Source organism: Hemiscyllium ocellatum, unplaced genomic scaffold (assembly GCF_020745735.1).
Source record: "Hemiscyllium ocellatum isolate sHemOce1 unplaced genomic scaffold, sHemOce1.pat.X.cur. R23, whole genome shotgun sequence".
NCBI lineage: Eukaryota > Metazoa > Chordata > Chondrichthyes > Orectolobiformes > Hemiscylliidae > Hemiscyllium > Hemiscyllium ocellatum.
The window spans coordinates 268315-274225 of NW_026867618.1; the positions used below are offsets into that span (position 1 = coordinate 268315).

The 5911-nt window shown below is 42.1% G+C and overlaps 1 non-coding gene across 1 annotated transcript; it reads left to right on the plus strand.

The window, feature by feature from the left end:
* The first annotated feature begins 1653 nt into the window (after window positions 1–1653).
* trnas-gcu (transfer RNA serine (anticodon GCU)) lies at window positions 1654–1735 on the plus strand. The gene has a single exon. It is a non-coding gene; the product is annotated as a tRNA-Ser (tRNA).
* Window positions 1736–5911: the final 4176 nt, after the last annotated feature.

Below are 5911 nucleotides of genomic sequence, written 5' to 3' on the forward strand. Positions count from 1 at the left end.
CTTTTGTGTTGTTAACCCGCTGTACTTCTCTGCAGCACACCATTGAAGATAAAATCTGCTCAAACCAACATTCAATTCAATACGAAATTCAAACGGTCCTATGTGTGTTTTTTTTGCTTTTGATTATTGCAATAACCTTTGTGAGTTTGTAACAAACTGCATAACATGAAACCAGTTCAGCATCTATTTTCCCGGAGATTAACGCAGTGCACATGTCAAACGTTATTCATCTGCTGAAAAATCAACTTTGCCTCTCTCTCCACACCTGTCTCTTCACGTTTTAAATACTTGTTTGTTGATCAAGGAGTCATTATCCAGAAAAGGACGTTTGCCAATCCACAAACACGGCTATTTTCCCATAAACTTGGCTTTGCTCAATATCACCTTCCATCCGTACCCCTCAAGACAATGAATAATTGAAGCTGCTCCATGTGAGGCTCAAATTTAAAACTTCGGGAGAGCACAGCCCATTATATTGGCACAGAGATACTGTGCACTGCCCACCTGCAGCACAGGAGCAACACATTAATGCTTACCTCCACGTTCCTGGTTGTACCTTAACGTTTGGGAAACTGAGTTTCTCTGATTCCATGGCTTGTAACGATCATCTTCACCAGTGGTTCTGTACCTGAGTGAGGAAAGTGGTGAGCTACTCATTGCAAAGATGGGTACGTTGTTGAAATATACAATGTCAACATTTGCCTTCACTAACCAATGTACATTTTATTTTGTTTTTTATCTGTTGAAATCTTAAAATTTTCATCTTTAATAGATTCAATGACAGATCTCCATTGTGACTCTGGCATCAAATTCGAAAGTGTAAACACCCTCTGAATTCTTCCACCACAGTCCGTTGTTTGGGAAGTGTTCCTGTTGTGGGAAATGAACTTCCCCGTGTGTCAACTGCTGCTCCCAGCATTCTCTCTGGTACTGCACTCATTTTCCTTCTGACACTTCCTCACTGTGTTGCTGTGATCATACAGTGACTTGTTGTAGCATGTCCCAGGAAAATGACACAGATCAAGGTTTTTGCATTGTTGAATTCAATTGTCAGTTTAGCCTCATTTAGGATTGTGAAATTGTCTGTTGTGTACACAGGTGTGTGTCAAAAATATCTGAGCCGAAGAAAGGTGTTCCGAATAATGTCATTGAGCACTATGCACTCTCCTCCAGTCTGGAAAACAATTCCGCACAGGCAATTTAATCGACAATAGACAATAGGTGCAGGAGTAGGCCATTCTGCCCTTCCAGCCAGCACTACCATTCATTATGATTATGGATGATCATTCTCAATTAGTATCCTGTTCCTGCCTTATCCGCACAACACTTGATTACACTACCCTTATGAGCTCTATCCAACTGTTTCTTGAAAGAACACCTCCTGCTTTTTCGGGTTCTTCATTCCGTTGACTTCAAATATTCACAGAATTCAACAGACTTTGTTACATAATCTATTCTTCATTTTTGTTCAGATCACTGTGAGCAGAGTGTCACAGTGGGAATGCCGTTGCCCCACAACTCAGATGTCAGACCATAGTCTTCGGACCGTACTGTGCTACTTAGCATTTCACCAGACCAGGGAGAAATAGCTGCTGTTCTGCATAATTTACGCAATTCACTTATTGAAAAGTTCATACAAATGCTAGCATATGTGACGAGGTGGCCGAGAGGTTAAGGCGATGGACTGCTAATCCATTGTGTTCTGCACGCGTGGGTTCGAATCCCACTCTCGTCGCTGTTTTCAATGTTGCTACTTTTGTATGTTGACACCTGTCTTATTGAAATTGGAACTCCAATGGTCAATTTATATGCATCGACGCTATAAAATCTCAAAGAATAATTTGAGTCAGTTGCCTAAACTGCATTGAAACGTAGATCACATTGGGATAATGAAAAGCAACGCGATTTTCTTTTTCAAGTCGAGCAGCTGGGACCTTTTATCGTATGAAAGAGATCCAGGAAAAACAAATAACAAGAGATGTGAAGGGCGTGTTTATGTAATGGGATTCTTAATGACTGTTTTGTCAAATCAAATCTGGAGCATGTTGAGTAGAAGTGATTCATCTTAGTGAGAAGAGTACAGAGAGACAGCACAAAATAGTGGAAATATTTCAAAAGGGGCAGGGCGTGGGTGTAGGGGCACCGAGAACTGGCTATAAATGCACAGTAGAGAATTGCAGATATGGGTGCCATGCATAAGTACGGAAAGACTTACACATTGGATGCATCACATTGAACAATGAACATCTGGAGAAGTCAGCATGTTCACTGTAGGGACTGAACCTAAACTGTGGATCAATAATCGCAAATTCATGCAGCATTAGCACGAAAAATGATTTAATGCGTCTTTGTACACATGTCATTAATAGACGTTTCGTTCTAATACCCGTGTGGTTGAAAGAAGAGGACATCACATGTCAAGATGGATGACAACGTAACCAAGTTTGCTTTGAAATTGAGATCCATTTCATCATTGTACACAGTGGACAAGTTCATTTTAAATAATACAAACCACATTCCCTCACCTGGAATAAAAGTGTGATTTCATTACAAACATTGCCCTTGCTAAGTAGCAGTTACTCAACATGAAAAATAAGATGTAATTTTTATTGAGCGTACATCAATTAGCACCATTATCTAACTTCGGATTGACTGCAATATGCACATGATAAACAATATTTAAGAAAGAATGTCTTTTGGAAGTAATGATTCGGTGCTGACGAAAAAAATTTTAAATTCACATGATGCGGATATTCCACCAATGCATCCAATGGTGGAAGTGGTCAGTGGGCACTATTTCTAAGTTGGTATAGATGTGTGTGAGTTGCAAGGGTTGGGAGCTCCCACCTCATCTGGAGCAGCATCTGCTCACATGGACCAGGGAGCATTGGGGCAGCAGGCTGGGAGGTCCAACCTCACCCGGAGCAGCTTTTATTTACTTGGAGTAGCAGGGAGCATTGGGGCAGCAGACTGGGAGGTCCAACCTCACCCGGAGCAGCTTCAATTGACGTGGAGCAGCAGGGAGCATTGGGACATCAGACTGGGAAATCCAGCCTCACCTGGAGCAGTCTCTATTGACATGAAGCAGCAGGGAGCATTGGAACATCAGACTGCGGGATCTTACCTAATTTGAAGCAGCTTCAGTCGACATGAAGCAAGGAGCTTTGCGAGATCCGTCTGGGAGCCCCACTCTCACTTGGAGCAGCTTTTAATGTCAAGTAGCAGTGGGAAGCATTGGGACTCAGAGTGATAGATCCAACTTCAACTGGACCGCTTGTATTGACATGGAGGAGGGAGCATTTGGACATCAGAGTGGGAGCACCAACCTCACAAGGACGAGCTCTTAATGACGCGTAGCACCTAGGAGCATTTGGGCATGAGAGTGGTAGATCCAAACTCAAATGAACCGCTTCTATTCACATGCAGCAGGGAGCATTGAGGCATCAGACTGGGAGCTCCAACTTAAATTGGAGAAGCTGCTATTGACATGGAGCAGCAAGGAGCATTGGAACGTCAGGTTGGGAGCTCCAACCTCACCTGGAGCAGCTGGTATTTACATGGAAGAGAAAGGAGGATTGGGACATTAGGCTGGGGGAAAGGATATTCAACTATTTTAGTCTGAAGTAAAGTAGGTTTCAAAACTCAGATGTTAATTGATTTATGAATAAACTTTCCCAGGAAAATAATTAATACTTTCGATACTAAAGACAAGTCCTGCAACAGAGAGAAATGGGATCGATGTTTCATGTATTTGTCTTTTCTTTTCTGGCCGACTCTGCACTGGATTACATCACCGGAAGAACGTTTTCACTCATTTCATGTTGTTCAGTTTCCTGCAAATACGGACAGGTCATTAACGTAATCTAAATCTGAAAATTAATGGGAATATGCGATGTTATGATTAGGCTGGAGTTTACCTCTAATTATGTTGAAAACGCAGCAAAGTAAGTTGCAATTTTCTTGATCAGCAGCGACTTTATTGATTGGCTGCTCAAATTGTGAATGGTAGTCTTCTTTAAGACAATTTGAAGTGGATCATTGATGGTGATTATTTTTGTTCTTTGTTCACCTTGTGACTGTTACTGTTATTGCTCATGTCATTGTCAGCACCACAGCTCTGCAGCGTGTAAAATTTCAGCTGTGCATCTGGCCAGTGGTACAGCCATTCTTATAGCTGGCTACGGATCAGGCAGGTGCAGGTTCAACTTTTGCTTGGCGCAAGCGCATTGTGGAGATTCAGCACACATCCAAACTTTTTTTTTGTTACACTGAGGTGGATAATATTTGAAATTTTCATCTCCACGAACGAAAATTCGTTTACTGTCTTCGATCAATTAATCATTACCAAGAGCTCTCAATGTTAAAAATCACATTGCATCAGATTGTATCGAACAAGCATATTTGGAAGCACCAGTGTTCCGTGCATTGTTTCTTCATCAGGTGATTGTCAACTGTTGGACTCTAATCTGGCTTTGTATGATTTTTAAATTTGTCCACCCCAGTCCAACACCAACACATCTAAGTCATGGGTACCATCGACACCACGAACGGTCAGTTAAAGTCCAGATGATCTTCCAAAAGATCGCGCATATTGACACACACATCAAGTTTCTGCAGAAAGACACCCACCTGATGAAGGAGCGGCTCTCTGAAAGCTAGTGTTTCCAAAGAAACCTGGTGGACTATGCCCTGATATTGTGTAATTTTTAACTTTGTCTACCCAACTCGAACACTGGCACTTCCATATCATAGAGAACATCAGTCATGTCCCAGCGCAGTCAGAGAAGGCAATCTTGGAATAGCCTCACTCATTGTTCAGAAGGTACGTTTAATTTTCAGAAATTAACCCACTCAATCGTGAATTACTACAGATTGTTAATGTGCTGACCTGTTTGTTTTAGCTTTACATTAAATGGAAGCTGGTTAGCTCAGTCCGCTGGCTAACTGGTTTTTGGTTTAGAGTGAGAATAACAACGTGGGATTAATTGTCGCACTGTCTCAGGGTGCCAGAAGGATCATCATCTCCTCTGCTTACGTGATCTGTAATACAATGTGACTCTAGTGAGTAGGAATGCACCTGTCGATGTCAAGCATCATTATCATTGCCATCGATTGCCTTGGTCATTTAGTCACAATGACCAGGAACGGGACTGAGTCCTTTTAATACTCACTGATTTAATGGGATACAGAAAAATGTTGTGCAAAATAGACTTGATTGAAAACTGGGTTTCCAAGGGTCGCTGCGTTGTTTACAGAAAATGTTACATTATCACAGGGCTTCTCACTCGGTCGGCTTCAATTCGGCACAGAATTCGATTCAACCACACTTCAAGAGCATGCTTCTGTAAGATCCTACAGACAACATGAAACACACTGCACTCATCATTAATCTTCACCATGGCTTCATCCAAGGACATAATGCACAGTTTTCATGAATCCTGAAGACATGAAAATGTCATGCAAGAGTAATTTGAATTTCAGTTTAAATTGTAAAGTGATAAGAATCTAGAGTAAGATACAGAACGCCCGAAATTCATGTTTATTACCGTGGTCAGAACTCTAGTCAGAAAAAGGGGAAATCTGTCCCTGAATCCCCAATATGTAACCGGCAGTTTGCTCCATGTGTCTAGTTGGAAACCTGTGTGAAGGAGCATGCAGCTTGAAAGAGCACCTGGGAGAATCCTCCACTGTCTGATCTGAAGCTACAACAGCAGCTGTGAGAGCGGTGGGATGTACGGCAGGACCTTGGTATTCCGTGGTGTAGACTCACATTGTCCTCATCATGCTATTGTTTAAAACCCTCTGTCAGAAACAGCACAGACTGAGAGGAATAGGAGGGGACCATTTCACCCGCCAGCGCTACCCCGCCATTTGACATAATTACGGCTGATCGAACAGGTCAATGTCTTTT